This window comes from Dama dama, chromosome 12 (assembly GCF_033118175.1).
Source record: "Dama dama isolate Ldn47 chromosome 12, ASM3311817v1, whole genome shotgun sequence".
In the NCBI taxonomy this organism is placed as follows: Eukaryota; Metazoa; Chordata; class Mammalia; order Artiodactyla; family Cervidae; genus Dama; species Dama dama.
This window is the reverse complement of record NC_083692.1, coordinates 3,424,081-3,445,730: the sequence shown is the minus strand read 5'-3', so window position 1 is coordinate 3,445,730 and position 21,650 is coordinate 3,424,081. Positions and strand designations below refer to the sequence as shown.

At 45.6% G+C, this 21,650-nt stretch overlaps 1 protein-coding gene across 8 annotated transcripts in view; it reads right to left on the bottom strand.

The window, feature by feature from the left end:
* FOXN3 (forkhead box N3) overlaps nucleotides 1-21,650 on the bottom strand; it is a 432,012-nt gene that overhangs the window by 354,432 nt on the left and 55,930 nt on the right. The window contains exon 1 of one of the 8 annotated variants that reach the window (XM_061156460.1): nucleotides 8,219-8,237. The exons of the other annotated variants lie outside the window; for them this stretch is intronic. The gene's annotated coding sequence lies outside the window, so the exon portion shown is untranslated. Of the gene's footprint in view, nucleotides 1-8,218; nucleotides 8,238-21,650 lie in introns of those variants that run through there. 8 annotated transcript variants of the gene reach the window in all.

Genomic DNA, 21,650 nt, shown 5'->3' with positions numbered 1-21,650 from the left:
TTGTTTGGTCACTAAATAGTGTCTCACTGTTTTGCGACCCCATGGACTGTAGCCCACCAGGCTCCTCTGTCCATGGGATTCTCCAGGCAACAGTACTGGAGGGGGTTGCCATTTCCTCTTCCAGAGGATCTTTCTGACCCAGCGATCTAACCCACGTCTCCTGAGGCCTCTTCATTGGCAGGCAGATTATGTACCACTGGGCCACCTGGGAAGTCCCATCAATCACGTGGGATCTTGTTAAAATGCAGATTCTGATTCAGTAGGTCTGGGCTGGAGCCTAAGAGGCTGCATTTCTTTTTTTTTTTTTTTTTAAATACCTGAAACATTTTGTATTGGGGTATCTGTGTGCTTAGTCGCTCAGTTGCGTCCAACTCTTGCGACCCCATAGACTGTAGCCCGCCAGGTTCCTCTGTCCGTGTGATTCTCCAGGCAAGAACACTGGAGTGGGTTGCCATTTAGCCAATTAATAATGTTGTGATAGTTTCAGGTGAACGGTGAAGGGACTCAGCCGGACATAATCATGTATCTATTCTCCCTCAAACCCTCTTCCATCCAGGCTGGCACATAACATTGAGCAGATTTCCTTGTTCTACACAATAGGTTTTTGTTGGTTTACCATATTAAATATAGCAGAGTGTACATGACCTTCCCAAAGTCCTTAACTATCCCCTCGCCCTGGCAACCGTGAGTTCACTTTCTAAGTCTGTGGGTCTCCTTCTGTTTTGTAAGTTCATTTGTATCATTTCTTTTCAGATTCCACATATAAGGATGTCATATAATATATCTCCTTCTCTGTCTGACTTACTTCTCTCAGTATGGCTCTCTAGGTCCACCCATGTGGCTGCAAATGGCCTTACATCATTCATTTAATGGCTGAGTAGTATTCCACCGTATATGTGTACCACATCTTCTTTATCCATTCCTCTGTCGACGGATATTCAGGTTGCTTCCATGTCTTGGCCATTGTAAACAGTGCTGGAATGAACACTGGGGTACGGGTACATGCATCTTTGGGGCCATGTTTTTCTCTGGATGTACGCCCAGCAGTGGGATTGCAGGGTCATACGGTAGCAACACGGAGGAACAGCAAGTCCTCCAGCCTCACCCGAGACCTCCTGAACCAGAGACCAGTGACGGAGCCCGGCGGTCCGTGTGTGAACAAGCCTGCCCGGTGGATTCTGATGCACAGTGATAATCCAACCAGCTCCATTTCAATAGGCCTGCAGTTCTAAGAGAAAGCCATGGAAATGTCAAGAAGAAGCCCAGTTACAGAGGACTATTTTAAACCAGAATGTGTTGAAGTCTTCCAAGAGACATCATCAGCTCTAATGTTTTTTAAAGGAAGAAAATACCATACGAAATACACAAACATAAGAGCTTTCTTGTTGACAAGGCACAATATACATACACCACCAGCATAATCACCGGCTCCATTTTCACATATTTATAATAAACATGTCACAACCATATTTTTTAAAACTCTCTTCCCTTTCCAAACTCTACATTTAAATTAGAACACACAAAACTACGTCTATTCTTAAACTTTACAAACCTTAAATAATGTGTGAGCACATTATGAAATGATCAGGAAAACAGCACAGCCCCCGACTCAGAGTGGGAAAACGAAACTGTACCCGCTGGGAAAACAATACAATCAAAGGGTCTTATTCTCAGCCGTGTTGGCAGGCTGACTTTACCCCAACATTTCCACCGATAACCCAGTGAGGATGAGGTCAACCAGATGATTATTTTGAATAATTTCACCATTTACCTAGAGATTTTTTTTTTTTAATTACCACTGTAGGCACCAGATTAAAGAGATCTAGCTGCACATGTAGATAAGAAAGACTCCAAAGATAAATTAGATTGAATCACAGAGAAAGGTAGGAGGCTTACATACCAGAATCCAATAAAAATGAGAAAATATTAATGGAGAAAGAAACTACATTTTTATACTTGGGCTTGCCTCAAGGTTGGAAATGCAGAGGATGGAAAGCATATAAAAATTAGTATCTATAAAAAGAGCGGTCGCGAACACAAATAGACATTGATCACACCAAGTTGCTTGGGGCCACACGAACTCAAAAGTCAAAAAATTATGATTCCACGCACTGCCCGCACAGAGGCAGCCACACACCAGTCTCCTCCATCGAGTCTTGTATTCTTCCCGCTGCTCGAAGAAAAGACTCACACCCGCAGATGTCGGGGACCGACGGGCCGCTCAAGGGTGAGCTGGGGAGCAGCGCCATCAGCACCACCAGAAATGGAGACACTCGTGGGCGCCGCCCGGGATCTGTTCAGAACCTGAATTTTAACACCATGTCTAAATATGGGGGCGGGGGGGGGGGGCACCCTTGGTGGCTCGGTGTTAAAGAATCCTCCTGCCAATGCAGGAGATGCGGGTTTGATCCCTGATCCAAGATTCCCTAGAGAAGGAAGCAGAGACCCATGCCAAGTATTCTTGCCTGGAAAGCCCCACGGAGCCTGGCGTGCTACAGTCCATGCGGTCGCAACGTCGGACACGACTTAGTGACTGAACAACAACTAGATTTATGGGCACACCCTACTAGAGGCACGCTGCTCAAGCCTGCTTTCGGCCTCTTAGACCTACCTGGATACCCACTGTGACTTCCTGACTTTTTTCTGGTTGGTGCTGAGGTGAAGATGCCCCTTCTCAATCACCCCAAACTAAACTATCGACATAGGAGGCAGTTCCTTGTAAGGAAGTAAGTATCCTTTATCAAACTCTATCTTATTTTGGAGCTGAAGCCACAGCGTGACTCCTATTTTACAGACTGAGAAAAACAGTTGAGAATTACCGAAGGTCAGTGCTTACTATTAGCAATTCCTGGGTGGCCCAGTGGGAAAGAATCTACCTGCCAATGCAGGAGCCACGCGTTCGAGCCCTGGGTTGGGAAGATCCCCTGGAGAAGGAATTGGAAACCCGCTCTGGTGTTCTTGCCTGGAGATAGTCATAGACCAGGGAGCCTGGCGGAGGACAGTCCATGGGGTAGCAGAGAGTCAGACACGACCGAGCACACACACCACACACACATAACTAAAAGCCACGCTCCCTCTTATTGATGCTACACACACCATCTGGCATTCCCTGGAAACCCCCAAAGCAAAAGGGGAGAGCTCCACTTAAGTCAGGGTGGTACACAGTTCTGACCATTGGGCCCATAATTAAGAATGTGCTCTTCTCTCCTTCCTTTTTGTCCCCAACAGTAATTTCAGGTCAAGTCTCCATGCCTGAAGACCCCTTAATCAGCATCATCCCACAGCATTTTCCAATTACTTGGAAGTGTGCCTGCATCTGGATGCTGCTGTTTATTTTTTACTTTTTTCCTGTTTTGGAGTTCAGAGGGAATATACTTAGACTCTCTGTATGACAGAAAGAAGTCTCAGGATTCATTTTTCAAAGGAACACTGGAATTTTACTTTTCAGCCCTCTGAGAGAGGAATCTAGCAAACCAAAGACTTAAGCACTCTCTGGGTTAGCTTTGACAGCTTCTGCCCCCCACTCAAGAAGGAGGCTTCCAAACCAAAGTCTCTACAAGCAAACTGCCCCAGCAGCAAAGAACATCAGAAAAGAAAGAAATCGGGCATCTTCTAGGCCCATGGTTCTCAATCTTTGCTGAAGGTCAGCATCCTCTGGTGAGGTTTTAAAATCCCCAAGGCCCAAGCCACCCTCCCCGGATCAGTAAGTCAAACCTTTAGGCACAGAGTATTCTCAGGCTTCCCCTGTGGCTCAGCTGGTAAAGAATCTGCCTGTAATGCGGGAGACCCCGATTCGACGCCTGGGTTGGGAACGTCCCCTTGAGAATGGAAACGCTCCCCACTCCAGTATTCTGGCCTGGAGAATTCCAGGGACTGTATAGTCCATGGGGTCGCAAAGAGTCAGACAGGACTGAGCACCTTTCACTTGACACAGAACCAGGCACTGAATTTTTTCAACCCCCCGGGGTGATTCCAATGCCCACCCAAGTGTGAGAACCCATGAGCCCAGCAGTGACGCGGACACCCACGCAGACGCCATGAGGTCGGGTCCACCCACGGCCCCGCGCCTCCGAGATTTACCCCAACTCTCCCCACGCGCCAGGCAGCTGAATCTCGGGATATGTACTTCCGCTCACATTCCAGAACCTGCTCTTCTAAAACAGCTGCTTCAATGGGGGTAGATTTCTTTGCAATGCTCTTCTATTTAGTAAATGCTTTCTCATTCCCTTAATATTCCTCCCCACTAAAGCAAACCTACGAAAACGTAAATTACACGTACGCAAACACCAGGAGACAGTGAAGAACAGGGAAGCCTGGCGTGCTATAGCCCATGGGGTTGCAAAGAGTCGGACAAGACTTAGCGACTTAATAGCAACAAAGTGACTATAGAGGACAGCTGTTTATCTCAACGGAGCATTTTCTCATTATGATTCCATCGTTTGACTCTCGCATGACATGCCTCATGTTTTAAGGAATCTCAGCTTTTCTTTCTTTCTTCTTTTTTTAACTGGAGGTGAAATTTCAGCTGGAAATCTACTCTAAAAGATCTTCAAGAAACCATCCAAGTAAGAACATGGCTGTATTTATTTTTTATGAGTAGCTGAAGGCTGATCAAAACGTTCCTCCCAAGTCACAAAATGTGCAACCCGGGCATTTTTCAGGGCTCTTTTTTGGCACAGTGAACACAGGTCAAGACACGAGACAGCATTTTATTTTAATTATTCTTCTTGAACCTCCTGAATCTTCAAGCATCGATTCTTAAAGAAACTCATTCATGGTGAGCAGATAATGCAGCCTTTTTTCACCCTGCAGTGACCAAGTACAGAAAATAGAGTGAACACACTTTTCTTTACCAAAGGGGTGCCGCTAACGTGTCCCTGGACTACAACTGCCTGTGTGTGAACCTCTAGAATATTTTCCAAAACGCCTTTTCAACAAGCAGAGCTTGCTGAGTTTGCCAAACCTACTTCCTAACCTTTGTCTGTTCTGCTCTTTGGCAACTCTTTCCGACAGGCTACCCCATTCAAAGTCTTTCCTCTGCTCTAATCCACCTCATTACATCGTCTTCCACTTTGCTGTTACCGACTCACAATACGGATCTTCAAAGGAACTCCCCAAAAGGATGAAGTCAGAATCCCGATCGATCTTCTGTTAACACCGGAAGGAAGATTTATGGATATGCCCATAGAAACACATGTCCTTGGTAACTCCCAGTTAGTACAGAAGAATCAAAGTCACATATTCTACTCCACGTAAATTTGGTTCTATTTAATTGTAAAAGACTACTTTATTAAAGACAAATACGAAACAGTTGCAAATAATGGCACGTGTTTGGCGCTGATTCTGAGTCTTTCCAGTGCATCAACACCCTACGTTAAAGGTCACTAGAGAGGAGACACGGCCACCAGCCAAATTGTTTCAGGTGAGAAATGAAGAGCAAGAAAGACTTGCCAGCAACACGTGGTTGGCTAAGGGCAACGGGGCTCCAGAATCCAGCAGACCTAGGTTCAAATCCTGGCTGTGTCTCCCTGGGTCAGATGGTCAGCCTATGACCATTCCTATCTCTAAAATGCAGATATTGGGAATTCCCTGGTGGTGCAGGGGTTAGGGCTCCACACTTTCACTGCCAAGGGTTCAATCTCTGGTCAGGGAACTAAGATTTCCATAAGCCGCACAGCTCCGCCAATGAAAAAACAAAACATAATGCAAATAATAGCAATAATGACCTTCCCAGGGTTGCTGTGAGGATTCAAAGGTTTAGAGAGTAGTGAGTGCAGGTCAGCTATTCTTGCTGCATTCTAAAGAAATGCAACCCAAAATAAACCCAGGAGACAAGAGAAGTGGGTATTACCTGTGTGCGCCTTACAGACGAGAAAAGGGATGCTCCCAGAGACTGTGAACTCATCCTCCCCACAAATCTTTCTAAAACACAAAAATCACTGTGCCATTCTTGTTTAAACCTCTTCAGTGCCTCTCACGAACGGGAAATGAGACAAACACATAAAGTCCCAATTCCTTCTCTTGGCATAATCCCTGGATAAGATTTCTTCCCCCCAAAACTCAACCCCAAATCATGTTTGTTTGTTTTTTAAGATGTTTTCTTAATATGGATTTTTTTTTTTTTAGTCTTTATTGAATTTGTTACAATATTGCTTCTGTTTTATGTTTTGGTTTTTCAGCCACAAGGCACGGGATCTTAACTCCCTGACCAGGGATCAAACCCGCGCCCCCTGCACTGGAAGAGGAAGTCTTAACCACTGGACGCCAGGGCAGTCCCCAAATCACCTCTGCCACGAAGTCTTTCTGCAGCTGCACAGACAGCGCTGCCCCTCCTTCTTTGGGGCTCCCACCCTACAGGGACACACTTTTAGCGAAGTGCCCACAGATTTTTCTGAGCTCCTTGGTTCGGGCATCTGAATCTATGCACTAAACATTAAGTTCCCCAAGAACAAGGACACTAGGTTATTCACCTCTGTAGCCCGAGCAGCTAGCCTAGCACGGAGCACCTGGTAGATAGTCCATAAAGTGTTTGATGAATGAAGGAATGAATGAATGGTCCAAAGCCATCCAACAAGCAAACGGCAGAGCTCGAGCAGACCCCACATCTTCCAACCTCCTGCTGGGCCAGCATCCCCCGGAAACACACTGCCTTTGTCAGCGAGAGGCTGACATCGCAGAAAAGACCCGAGGCTCGATCTTCGTATTCAGGATGGACTTGCATATAACCTTAGGTCATTCGCTTAAAAACAAGCAAAAATAACCACAAATCTGCCTGCGTCGATTTTCACATGTGTAATAGAGGGCTCATACTTAATACTGGACTTTACTCAGGAGCTGGGAAAGGAGAGAAAAATCAATCAGATAACACAGACGTGTCCCTCCTTGAAAAGTGCCTCCATCTAAAACCGTCACAATAGTAAATATAATTAGATAACAATAATAATACCAAATACCACAGTTTATCGCAATCCTTTCTTCTGAGGCTTTCAATTGGAACTGAAAACACAGTTACTAATTAAATTAGACAACAGGAGGTATCATTTTCCAAACGGAACCCTAGTGATGTAAATGAGTTACTGCAGCTACTTGAATGTCTCACTGTCATTCAAAGAGGGGGTTCTTTCCTGGGCGGGAGTCAACTCAGAAAACTAGACCCCTACCCTGCATTTGTTCCTGGATTGGAAATGCAGTTCATTTCTCTATTTCCCACATGGTTACTGAGCCACTGTGAGACCACAAAGATGCTACAGCCCAGTTCCTCCCCTCAAGGAGCTTACTGTACGAGGGTGAAGTGCAGAATGTGAAAAGCCTAACAGAGACTTAGGCAAAAAAATAAGTCTTGGGACCTCCCCATTGTCCACGGCTAAGACTCCATGCTCCCAATGCAGGGGGGAGGGGGCGAGAGTCAATCTCTGGTCAGGGGTTAATTATTTATTTAAAAAAAAATTTTTTTTTTTATTAATTAAAGTCTCAAGGCAGGAGATAAAGAGCAGGTGACTCATATTTCTCACCCTGGAGGTATCTGGGTAAAAAATAAAAGCAGCTTTAAAGTAGAACAGGGAGAAACAGGAGGCCATGATCTTCAGGGAGGCTGAGAACATTCTGTTTTCTCCTCTTTTTTTAAAAAAATTCAATTCTATAGTGGAGAGCACCAAGTCCCTTCCTTCCCTTTGACTTGAAGGCTTCTCTAAATTGTGCTTGTAAAGGCATTAGGAGAAGAAAAATAAATAAATAAAGGTTTTGTAGTCCAATGGAAAATTGGGGAAATTAAATTTTAAATTTTAGAATAAAAATATTTTCTTGCTAAAGGATGGTTCAGACCTTTTTAATATGAAAAAGTGAATTCAGAATCATCTAGAAGAGGATTTAATGTGTAGTTCTGACCAAATTCATTTAATGCTGTTTTTTGCTTTCTAGAAACATATTGCCGGCTAGCGTTCTGGAAAAAGACATGACAAATACATCACCTCCCTTTCTTGTAATTTTATTGACAGGCTAATTTTTTGTCATAAGTTAAAAGAAAACGTGAGTGGCTATGATGGACAAGTAAAGAGGGCATCATAGCTAGCGCCTACAGCAGTAGAAGACTTTAAAATTATGTTAAGTCCAACTTCTGGTCCAGTTCAGCACTTACGAGGTGACCTTGGCTTAAAAATGGCTCACACTTTCCTGGCCTCAGTTTCCACGGGAGTCAAAGGGGAATAACGGCGTTACCTACCCCCAACGGTGAGCAGGAATACTGATAGAATCAGATTACCCAGCGAGTGCTCAGCAAAGAGCAAGCTTTCAATGCTCAGAAACTGCCGTGTGAGACCCTCCAGGCTGACAGGGAGGCCCGTTAGAGTCAGTCCGCTGCAGCTGTGTCTTCCCAGGCTAAAGTGAAGATGCTCTCAACTTGAATGCAAGTGAAAGACTCAACATCAGGCTCCTGGCAAAAGAGCAAGAAAGACACCAAAATGGAAGAGAAGTCTGAAGGAAACGCCTCTCTCAGCCACATTTGCAAGGAAATGCATTTAACGTGAAATTACGAAGACAGTGCCCTCAGCACTGCTTCTTCTTCTCTCTGACATCTGATACCCAGACATCACAGAGCATCAGGAGCACAAAGAAAATGCACGGAGCAGCAAGACAGACGCTTTCAGTCTTCTCACTTGGAGCCTTGCAGTCCGAGTTGGCAGCGTGGCAGAGGGAGGAAACACAAGATCCGCCCGTGGTAAATTTACACCAGATTTTTAGGACCCAGGATATTCCTAAGGAAGTATACAGAGATAGTGGCAAAGCCAGCAACAAATGACCGTGTGATTCATGGCAAGATGGAGACTTTGAAACAGATGCTCCACTTGGCCAAGTCAATCCACTACCCTCTAACAGACCTGCTGGATACAGACCTACAACAAAAGCAAATCCTCACACTAGGTTTCATAGTACACATTAAAAACAAAAAAATCTTGCATGTAAAATTGCCTGGAGCACTAAAGCAACTAGTTAGAAAAAAAAAAAGAAAGCAATGCGACTTAATCCAATTCTCTAGAATAAAATGTCCCCAGATTACTGATAACAGGAGCTTGTATGGAATACTCCTTGATATAAGCGTTCAGATTAGGTCTTCAAAATATTTGTTTTGTACAGAGACTTTCAATAGTAAGTGGGAGACTGACGTGCACACACTATTGATACGTGTATAAAATAGATAAGAAATGAGAACCCAGGCTTCCCAGGCGGTGCTGGTGGGACAGAATCAGACCGCCAGTGCAGCAGATGCAAGCAGCTGGGGTTCGATCCCTGAGTCGGGAAGGTCTCCCGCAGTAGGAAGTGGCACCCCACTGCAGTATTCTTGCCTGGGAAATTCCATGGGCGGACGGGCGGGCTGCAGTCCATGGGGCTGCGAAGGGTCACCCACCCAAGAGGACCTACGGGGCAGCTCAGGGAACTCTGCTCAGCGCTCTCTGGTGACCTAAACGGGGAGGAAATCCAGAGAAATGAGGGGATATGTGCACACACAGAGCTGATTCACTCCACTGTACGGCAGACACTAACACGACATCGCAAAGCAACTACACTCCAACCAAAGAAAGAAAGAAAGAAAGTGAAGCCGCTCAGCCGTATCCGACTCTTTGTGACTCCATGGTCTGTAGCCTACCAGGCTCCGCCGTCCATGGGATTTTCCAGGCAAGAGTACTGGAGTGGGTTGCCAATTCCTTCTCCAGGAGATCTTCCCGACCCAGAGATTGAACCCGGGTCTCCCGCGGTGTAGGCAGACGCTTTACCATCTGAGCCACCAGGGAAGTCGACCCACTCCAATCAAAAATTAATTACTAAAAAAACAGTAAGTGGGAAATGCAACGTGAAGAAACTGAATGAACAGGTGAACAAACCAAAGAACAAAGTGGCTGAATTCTGGCCTCCATGAGCGGGAAGAGTCCTGTGGTCCCTATCAGTATCAGTTTGGGGTTGGACACTGTCCTAGGAAGTGCACAATCTCACCAGGCAGATATTCCAACTGAAACAATATAATGGGTGACCATGAACCCTTCCAAAGGCTTCCATTTACTCAACATATTTTTTCCAACATATTTTCTGTTAGTGGTAATAATGCAGGTGTTCCCAAAGAGTGAAGTCCTTTAGCAGATAATACTTTCGTTATCTAACTGTCACCAACATTCCTGTGTTCCCCTTATATCTTAGCTAAGGACTTATCACAACCTGTAATTTTCTTATCGTTTCGCTGCTGACTGTGGGGATCACCCACTTCTGAATGTAATTTCCTGAAGGTAAAGTACCTCCCCTGTCCCGGCAGGTAGCCCAGTACCTACCTGCTCATAAGCAGAAGGCATGCATTAAATATCTGTTGGATATATAGATGGAATCTGCACTGTGGAAGTAGGAGCTTTGCCCTTCTCATTTCATTTCAAACATATCATTTGGGTGTCATTAAAATTCTGTCTTTAAATTCAACTGACTGGGGGACTTCCCGCTGATCTAGTGGTTGAGACACTGAGCTTCCAAAGCAGGGTTTGCAGGTTCGATCCCTGGTCAGGTAACTGAGATTCCACCCTGCACAGCCACCAAGAAAAGAAAAATCTTCACTGGGTGAAACAGCTGAGTAATGAGAACGACAAGACATTAAGGAAAGAGACGGAAGACAACACAAATAAATGTTAAAATAATCTTTGCTCATGAATTATAATAAGTAACATTTTTTTAAAAAGTCAGCTGACTGGGATTTTGGTACGCATTCTCAACACAGCTGTGTATCCTTGAGCAAACCTTTCCACCTCTCTGATTTCCCTTCTGGGGGTGCCTGAACTATTCTCCTAAAGGTTCCTTGTATTAGAAGCACGCTAAGATTATTTTGGAAAATATAATCCAAAAGACCTGAGCTATGATAATTAATAAAGTTTACAATGATCAGAACAAATAAACAGAAGCATTTTGAGACTGTTTTATTGAGTTAGTCACGGTTGTCTTGAGTTAGCTCATTTCTCTGCCGAGTCACACACTGTACGTACCTTTCCGCATCTGGCCCTTAGAAAGGGTAAGATGGACGAGGAGGCTAATGTCCACTTCCTAAAATAAAAGCAACCCCCTGCTCTCCTGTGCAGGTCATCTCTGCAGCCTCTATGCCAGACTCCTAATCTGAGAAGCCACTGGCATTTAATTAAGTGGTTCTTAGAGATTTTTATTTTTCCAGCCACCAACGGGTTAACACGCTGAGATTGTCCTTTGTTTTACAAAGGGGCAGGAAAACACAGGGAGCTGATACAGTCCATTATTAAAATTGCATTTCAGCAAAGGCAGACAACTCCAGCCACCTGACGCGGAGCTGAGCCATCCTCTCTTGCTACAAACCCAAAGCTATTCCATTAAAAGCATAAGCAAAACAACAGAGCTGACAGCTCCGCAAGCTCCCCGGGTAGACAGAAGCCATCAATCCTGCCGGTGAAGTATTTAGCTACAGATGGAGAAAAGACATTTCTTTGATTGAAGGATAAGAGAAAGGAATACAGAGCCACTTTGCAATCAGAGCGAGATCGTACATACTTGAAGAAACAACAGCTTCGACAGTCAGACGATAAGTTTGCTACTGGAAAGTAGGCGAAAGTACCCCGAGGGGGGATGTGGAAAAGTCTGAGGGGGAATGAGGCTGTTCTTACCTGCTCCACCTTCAACTTGGATGATCACGGTTCCCACCCATTCCCCGCGTGATCATTTCTACAGAAACTAAACAATGAGCTTCTTCAGGAGCCAAGCAGGCACAAAACTAAGGTCTTTAGCTTGGGCCGTGTTAAGTAATATCAATAAGCTCTAGATCTTTACTTGGAAGTCAACGAAATTAGCAGGAGAGTTTAGAAGCCAGAAACACGGTGCTGGGTTATTTTTTAAAAAAAACAAAAAAAAAACAAAACCCTCCGACCATTCTTTGCAGCTAAACTCCAGCTCCGGTTCTCCAGGCTAGAAGAGTAGTGTTAATAGATTCTGCCTCGACTAAAAAGGGAGCCAGTGGCAGAAAATCTATTCCTCCGGCGAGGTTGCCGGGCAACGAGCAAGCTTTTGGCATGTGGCTGATGTCTCCAGGCAGCCCGGACTACACAAAGTAAGCTCTTCCATCACTTATAACTAACTTGATTTTGATGGATTAAAACCAAATCAAAACGTACTGTAACTCACTCGCTTCCAAATTCAGGAATCAGGGAGAGACAGAAAACATCCCAATAGCAAACATAAGACTAAGTGACCAGGAAAAGACAAGCCCACTGAAGTTCATTCTGTGGGTGATTCATCTCTTACACATCCTGGTATACACACATGTTTGTTTTACGATGAGAATATTCAGAAGCAACGGGGAAAAAAACAGCATTCAAGAATCTTTTGGTGTAGGGGATGAATGAAATAGGTTGAGAGCGATTAAGAGGAACAAACTTCCAATTACAAAATAAATGAGTCACAGGGATAAAATGCACAGCGTGAGGAACACTGTGAATAATACTACAATATCTCTGTACCGTGACGGGCGGTAACTAGACATCACGGTGATCATTCTGCGATGTACACAAATACTGAATCAGTATGTTGCATACCTGGAACTAAAACAGTGTTCTAGGTCAATTAAGCTTCAATTTAAAAAAATGTAATTTTGGAAAAATACTAATGTTACAAAGATGGAGCCTTAACGTCACAAGGAGTTCTGGATTCAAATACATCTTTGGGGGTGAAGATGTTTGCACATTTTTCTGCAAACACCTGAGCCCATTAGTCACTAATCAGCAAGCCCTTACTAAGGACTCTGAGCTCCCATCCCCAAGCTGAGGGCGTAATGGAAAAATGTAAGACTTTAGCCCAGGCCTCATTCAGAACAAATTTACTATTAGGACATAAGGTAAGGTGGTTTTTCTCACCAACCAAGGTTCCTCCACAGGAGGTTAGTTTTGGTATGGAGTGTGTTGGCTTATGAAAACTACCCCCAAGATATACTGGCCGAGCTGCCAAGACCTCCCAAATTATCAGGCCTGAGTGCTGAAGTCTGCCCTTCCCCAGAGCTCCGGTGTGACCCAGGCCTACAAGCCAGGGGTCGCAGTACCATAAAATGCACTCACGTTTGTTCCCAAACTTTTCTCTTTTAGAAAAACATCCTTTACAACATTCATAATGTTTCACCTCCTTCTGTAAAAACAAAAACAAAAACAACAACAACAACAAAAAACTCCTTTGGGGGACTTCCCTGGCGGTCCAGGGGTTAAGACTCTGCACTGCTCCTGCAGGGGCCTCAGGCTAGACCCTGGTCAGGGGACTGAGGTCCCACATGTCCCACAGCACAACCCCCCACCAAAATAAAAACAAAAACTCCTTTCATTCAGGAAGCTGCACACACAGACAGAGGGGCCGGCTCCTCCTGCAGTCCTGGACCTGAGGTCATCAGCAGCCACGGGCCCGGCACATGGGTGCTGAGGGCAAAGGCGACCAGACGCGGCGGCCCGGCGGTGGCGCACGCCCCCTCCGAGGAGCTGCGAGGGGAGCCTGCCGCTGCCCGCCGGCCCCCTCTCACGCGGAGCGCGCACACGGCTTCAAGCGGAGCGCTCATGCTCCAGACGTGGCAAGTCCCATCCGCGGCCTCGCCAGCCCCTCGTCCATTACGGATCCATTACGCCTTCCACCAACTTCCCACGCTTCTTGCAACATTAAAATGCACAAGGGCTAAAAGCAGCCTCCTCCGTAACCAGCACGATGATAAAACGCAACCTGATGGAAACTGATATATTATCATCACTCCCTATCAAGACATATGCTCTCAGGAAACAAAGAGTTGTTGGTTTTAATATGAATAGGGCTGGATGGTCTCCCCATCAGCTTGTCCAGGTGGCTGAGCAGGGCACTGCCACCTTCCACAAGCCTGATGCTCGCCTGCTCCTTAAGGTCAAGTCCAGATGCCACCCCAGAGAGTCTTCACGGAGCCTTCCAGCCCTCCTCTCAGCTCTCCTGCCCCCTGAAGCTCTGCTCCTGCACGGAACCTTTTCTACTTTATACTCATCCTGTGCGCACAACCATACTCTCTCCGACCAGGTGTGTGTTCCCCAAGCGGAAGCTCAGGGCCTGATTCAGAGCAGATGCTCAATGTCAGATGATTTCGTTTTTCATTGGAAGAAAACAAAATGCTGTGTAAATATAACCCCAAAGGAAAAAAATTTTCTTTTTTAGTTTGTAGGTCACCTGAGATATCTGGTCAAACCATTCATGCTGTGTCATGGAAAGCGGAGTCTGTGGTCTTGAGTGCTGTCAGCCCACCCGGCTCTGCCTTTCCAACTGGAGTGCCCTGCACGCCCCGTCAGGAAGCTGGTAGACTGCAGTTTTGCAGAGGAATTATTCAGTAAGTAGAGGCCATGAGAAAACTGAGTTGGTGAGCTTGCTCTTAATGCTTTCCTTTCTTAAAATGATTTCCTATGTTATTAAAGCCTTACAAGTGCATCACATAGCCTGCGTCTTTTTCATATACACACACCAGCACACAACATCAGTTGCCCGTTGTGGGTTGTTAAACTCTCCCCTTACCTGATAAGAGTGCAAGGTGGCTTCTTTCAAGTTTATAGATAATAGCTCCCTGTTTGTTTCCTACTGTTTGTCATTAATTACTTATTGCGGTCTCGTTTGTCTTCCCAATGGACTGGGGAGCTCCCCAAGGGTAGGAGCTATTTTATCTCGAGTTCTATTAGTGGCCCCACGGCCCAGCACGAAGCCTGACGTGGACGAGGCACCTGTACACCTCCTGAATGATCACTGCCTGAATTAATCAGCTGGTGGGTAAATCAGTGCCTAACTGCAGTTCCAGCTTGGCCGAGGGTCCTCGAAGTCAGACCCCAACTGAGCAGTTAGGCTTCTGGTCGTGCACTAGATTTTTTTGCGTCAGAGAAACTGACAAACTAAATTAAAAAGTCAGCACCCTCCTTTAGGAAAACTAAAGAGATCCAACCAGTCCATCCTAAAGGAAGTCAACCCTGAGTGTTCACTGGAAGGACTGATGCCGAAGCTGAAACTCCAATACTTTGGCCACCTCATGCAAAGAGCTGACTCACTGGAAAAGACCCTGATGCTGGGAAAGACTGAAGGCGGGTGGAGAAGGGAACGACAGAGGATGAGATGGTTGGATGGCATCACCGACTCAGTGGACAAGAATCTGTGCAAGCTCCGGTAGATGGTGAAGGACAGGAAGCCTGGTGTGCTGCAGTCCACGGGGTCGCAGAGAATCTGACACGACTGAGCGACTGAACAACAGCAAAGGAAGCCCCAAAATCCTAGAGTAAGGAGGAGCTGGAAGGAGAAGCTGGCAAAGGGAAAAAATTCTGTAATCTTATTTGAAGAGAACATTCAAAATCAGAAACACCTATATTCAGATGTTCAAGACAGACACTTGAAATCAAAACACATATTTGCTTTTAAAGGTAAGTTTGGGACTAGAAACACGCCTATTCACTTAGAGCAAAAATTCTCTCTCACTCTTTCACCCTTTCCCCACAGCCTGCTTCCCTGAACCCCTGCCCCACACAGTCCTCTGACGTTTCTCATAATGTATTTCAGATGATTTTATTTTTCCCCATGTGTATGTTTACATTCATCAGAATATATATTGATATTCTTATTCAGGAAAAAACATCATAAATATTAGTACATGCCTGTATGTTAGTGGGCTACACACAGGTTTCTGAAGATGTGTGCATACTGGGGACTTCGCTGACAGTCTACTGGGTAAGACTCTAAGCTTCTGCTGCAGGAGACATAGGTTTCATCCCCCTTTAGGGAACTGAGATCCACATGGCTGGCAGTGCAGCCGGAAAAAAAAAAAATTGTGTGCGTATCATCACAGGATTATCTGTTTATTTACTCTCACTAATAAAGCAGAATGGAGAAACAAGGAAAAATCAAAGCAGTAGATAATTTTTTAAATTATTCATATTTGACTCTAGGCTCTAGGACACTAACAGTTTAAACACCAGACTTCCCTTCTATTCTTAATTCTATTTAGCTTAGGCTATTAAGACTAATTTATGTTTCAAAGGCATACACTAACTGATCACATGAGATAATATATGTGAAAGTACTCTGTAATTAAAATGTATTACTGTGTAATAATGTAAATGTGTTATCACTATAATAATCATGCTTTTTTCTTTCAATTTGTATATATGTGTGTGTGTGTGTGTGTGTGTATACATTATATATGTAGCCAACACAAGTTTTCTAATAACCTGTTCCCAGACCAATCCTGATCAGGGACAAAGATTTCACCACCCAGAAGCAAAAGGAGAAAAATTATAACAATGTTTTTAAAATATATATAAATGCTAAATGTATTATATTTAAGAGATTGCTTTTATTTTGAAATTAAATTCTTACTGATTTTTTTTCCTAGTTTGTTCAAAGGTCCACTGTCTTACTGAATTATAGTACGGCTGTTGTTCAGTCGCCAAGTCGTGACTAATTATTCTCGACCCCATGGACTGCAGCACAACAGGCTTCCCTGACCCTCACCACCTTCCAGACTTTGCCAAGTTCATGTCCACTGAGTCAGTGACGTCATCCAGCCATCTCATCCTCTGTCGTCCCCTCCTCCTCCTGCCTTCAACCTTTCCCAGCATCAGGGTCTTTTCCAATGAGTCGGCTCTTCACATCAGGTGGCCAAAGTATTGGAGCTTCAGCATCAGTCCTTCCAATGAATATTCAAGACTGATTTCCTTTAGGATGGACTGGTTTGATCTCCCCTGCAGTCCAAGGGACTCTCAAGAGTCTTCTTTAGCGCCACAGTTGGAAAGTGTCAATTTTTTGGCACTCAGCCTTCTTTATGGTCCAACTCTTACATCCATACATGACTACTGGAAAAACCACAGCCTTGACAATAAGGACCTTTGTCGGCAAAGTGATATATTTTCTTTATAGCACACTGTCTAGGTTAGTTATAGTGGTAGAAGTGGCAATTTTTAAAGCCATTATTTGCAAAAAAAAGAAAGAAAAGAAAATTTTCTTTTGAAATGTATTAATCCACAGAACCTAAAAGTCTGAAAAAAAACTAATTCAGGCAAGAAAAACACCAACATGTCCACAGTCTGTTCAAGGAAAGAAAGTGAGAGTCCTCTTTACCTGTAGCTTTAGTGCCTCTGAAAGTGAAAAGCTAAAGCATTAGTCACTCTGTCGCGTCCAACTCTGCAACCCCACGGACTGTTGCCCGCCAGGCTTCTCTGTCCATGGAATTCTCCAGGCAAGAATACTGGAGTGGGTTGCCATTCCCTTCTCCAGGGGACCTTCCCGACCCAGGGATCGAATCCATGTCTCCTGCATTGCAGGCAGATTCTTTACCGTCTGAGCCTCCAAGGAAGCTCTAGTGCCTTCACTTGTCCAATTAACACCTGGAACATCCCGAAAGGCCCAGCCTCACGCTGAGCCCTGCCCAGCTCCCAGCGTCCCAGCACCTGTTTGACTTCTGGGTGATCACTTCATTTACCCTAAGAGCCCCAACAAGAAGCACCACTTCAGAAGGAAGGCCCAACCTTAAACTAGTCCAAGGTGGGTGGGGGGCGGGGGGCAGGCTAAGGGAGACACTGAATCCAATTTATCATAGGCAAAGAGACTTCAAAGTCTCCATCCCAAGGCTCAAACAGCCATAACCGAATTGGTATTTCTTCTCGGATTCAAGGCAGGGCCAAGTCACACAGGCTCACGTCCAGGGTCCAGTTTTCATCTTGGAGGCTGCAGCCCAGGCAGGCTCACTGCCCTTTGATCTGGTTGGAACCGAAGTGTTACAAACACGCTTGTATTAAGCTATCTCCCGTCTGCCTGCAGGCATCAGTCTGGAATGCGAGAAGGGGAGTTTCAAACAGTGAGGGTCCCAAGTCTTCATTTACGTTACATTTTTATCTGGCAGGCTGCTAATGCACCTTCCATGGAAGGCGGTGATGGGGTACCCTGTGGCGTGCAGTAAGGCAGACTGGCATCGGAAGGCAGGACTAGAGGGTTCTGTCTCTACCTCCATCCTCTGGGCCAGGAATTCAGGGGAAGAACAAGAGAAACCACAAGCGAGCTCCAGAACCCTGAATTATACTTTTATTCACCACCCGAGGCATCTGCGGAGTCCCGAGGAGCTCCGGGCTCTGCGATATAAAGACGCAAAGGAGGTGTCACCATCCCCAGCCATCAAAGCCTCCACATTCCACCAGGCACCCTGGGGTAATGAATCATTTCAAGGGTGCCTTCTCCTCCATTCTGGGGGCCCTCTCCTCCTAGATTTGACAGTGCAGGTCTCCATTTTCAAAATCAGAATGTATAAAAAGTCCCTTTAACTGGAAGCTATTCTGTGCGGAAGAATGAGCAGTCAACAGCAAACATCTCCAGCGGCACAGCCAGAATCTTCCTATTTCCTGGACAATTTACTAAAAATCTTCCACCCCTGTGTTCACAGGTTGAGGGCGTCTGTGGCGCCAAATTGTCTGCTGGTGACAGAGAGCAACCAGCACATTCTGCATTGTTCAGGGAAAAAACGGAAAAGATCGGGAGACGTGTCCTTGACAAACGGAGACTCTGAACCTCACCTATGTCACCTGTCACCTTTAAATGCTGGATGATCAGAGATGGTGAGGAAGCAGCTCACACATCTTTCACCAGCCTATCCCACACCAGGCATAATTCCCAAAATTTCAAGAAGCCCCAAGTCCTGGAGTGACTGCTTCGTGCAAACACGGAAACGGTGCGGCAGAACCACTGTGTCTTTGATTCCTCCAGACAGAAAAGGTAGTGCTTTTAATATCACGCTTACTGGACATCCATCATCCAAACACAATGCAACAATTGTCGGGCAGAGAGACAGAATATATTCTGTGGGGTAGAAGCAAGCAAAAAGAGAAAGAAAAAACAAGAGCGCCTCCACGTACTGAAAATGGTTCTCACTGGAATAATGGGACCTGCACAAGAATGTTTCTGGCTGGCCTTAAAAGAAAGAAACTCTTTCAGAGAGCAGCGACCTTAAACATCTTATCAGCCTTTGAAGTTATGCACAATGACATCCTTTGGTTCCTTGCCCGGGGCAGAGGTTTAAGCTCTAAGACTCCATTTACTTACCAAGAATTGTAGAAATATTTTCACTGCAGCACAAGGCAAAAGAGCCAATTTTTTGCCTTTTTGGGATGGTGAGGTAGGGGAAAACACCCTTTATAGGGGGCACCTCATTGTGCTAAGGGGTCAAGAGCTATAGCTCTAACTTTCCGGGGTTAGTGTCCTTTGTTCTTAGTCTTCTGAGCCATTCAGATCAGTTTTGTGAAACTCACACCAAAGTCACAGAAGCAGAGTAGGTTCTGACGCTGCCACTCTCCTTCTAACCCATCCCCAGTCCAAGCTGCCCTACTAATGCCCGTCCTCCTTAACGACATCGCTACATCTCTGCAACCCATCTCCACCAACCCCCTTCAAACAAAAGGGCCCCTCCAGCTCCCCGCAACACAGCCTCTTGACTAGGAGTCCAAGATGTGACAACATCTCCCACAAAAGCCCACTGCCACCTACACACAATTTTCTGGGGCATTTACCATTCCTATGTTGGGTTCCAGGGCTTCCCAGGTGGCTCCTGCCAATGCAGGAGACGTAAGAGATGTGGGTTCGAACCTCGGCTTGGGAAGATCCTCCAGAGGAGAGCACGGCAACCCACTCCAGTGTTCTGGCCTGGAGAAGCCCATGGACAGAGGAGCCTGGTGGGCTACAGTCCATGGGGTCACAAACAGGTGGCACGACTAAAGCGACCTAGCACGCGGCATGCGCGCGGGGTGGGTCCCCTCAGTCTGGTCGACCACCCCGTCCCGGCACAGTGCGGGCCCACCGGGCACAGTGCTGAGTGCGGGCTAAGTACTCAGTAGCAGTAGTAGGAGTGTCAGTCGATACTAACTAATGTCCAACTCATTGCAACCCCGGGGACTGTAGCCCACTAGGCTCCTCTGTCCATGCAATTCTCCAGGAAAGAATACTGCAGTGGGTTGCCATTCCCTTCTCCAGAGGATCTTCCCAACCCAGGGATCGAACCCGGGTCTCCTGCATTACAGGCAGATCCTCTACTGAGCTACAGGGAAGCCCTACTCAAGGCACGCACATAGAAGAAAGGCCCGGTGACTCCCACTCAAACATTTTGTTTTTCTTTTCTGCCAGACAGCTGCCATCTTGGGGTACACCCTATCTGTAGGGCCTCACCCATGACTCAGTCTTGGACATCAGAATCTTCTCTTGCCAAAGCTATCTGGTTCCTCTGCTTTTGTTTTAATCTCATGCCATGGCAAAAGTTCTTTTGCAAAGACTCCAAAAACCTGGAAATCCAGAGACTGGGAACCTTGTAATAGTCACCTACGGAAAGGTAACAATGTCTACACAATCATGTTCATGACTTTATAAGCTACGTAAAACTAATTACTGAACTGGAGCCAACCACTTGAAGGAAAACAGAAGGAAATCTGTTGCCTTGAGATTTATCTTTCTTCTTCAAAGAACTCAGAGCTGCTTCCATAGTACATGATGTTAGGATAGGCCTTGGGCCAATCATTGTAAAGAGCATCTGAAAAATCACTCGGAATTGTGCGCTCCGTTGTTTTGTAAAGGATATAACTATTTGTTTGCTTAAGTGAGGCTATAAGGATTCTTGGGAAGGGTCTGTGGAAATATGAGCTGAACCCGAGTCCCTACCAGCAAACAGAGGCAGGCAGTTCACACACGTAGCACAACCGCAAGTTTCATCTCTGACTCACAGGTATGAATAATGTATAAACAAGCTGAACCCATTCCAACAGGCAAGTGACTTTAGTTCACAGTGGAAATGTAAACATGGCCCTTAGCTGAAGATAGCCTTTAACTCCAAATGGTCCACATATACAAGAAAATAAGCTCTTTACTGAAGGGCATCTTCACGTGGGCGGTGCTAATTTCTCCTCATTGAAGGCGACGGGAGGTCAACACGAAGGGGCTCTCTCGAACACCCATTTGGCAAGTGCCCACGGAGGGTTTCTTCCCTTGAAAACCTTCAAGAGGCTCCACCTGGTTCAGAGCGCTCCATTTGGCCTTCATAGCAATGAGGACACACAGCTCCCCATGATTACACAAAGGGGACAGTTTGGTAAGGAAGAACTCTATAGAGTAGTGCTTGCGGGTTAATCAAGTTAAAAGACAAGCCCAATTAAGGACCCTTTGTTTAAATAACGCGTAAAAATAAAGAAAGCAGAACGCAGGAGGTATAATCCCCACACACACAACTTGTAATTCCTAATAAAACAGAAACACAGAACTTGTCTCCTAACAAGACGTTCAATAGCCAATTAGGATCCACAGCCCCTGAACAGCTATTTAATGACCCTGGAGATGAATCCCTGGGTGGCAGGCCCCAAGGGTCCTTTCCAGCCAACGCCATTGCTCATTGGGAAGTCAGGGAAAATGAATATCTAGGTTAGGTCTGATGCTCACAACTTTTCAAGGGTTACTCAGATCTTAGAAATAAAGATTGGCAGATCAAGGGGAGAGCACAGACACCACCGTTTGCTTCATTAGAATCATGAAATAAAATCTTTTTTTGCAGTTGGAAGGAGCCAGCTCAAGTTAGTTTCCCAAAGAGTGAAAGGAAAATATTCTCAGAGAGGCATATGAAA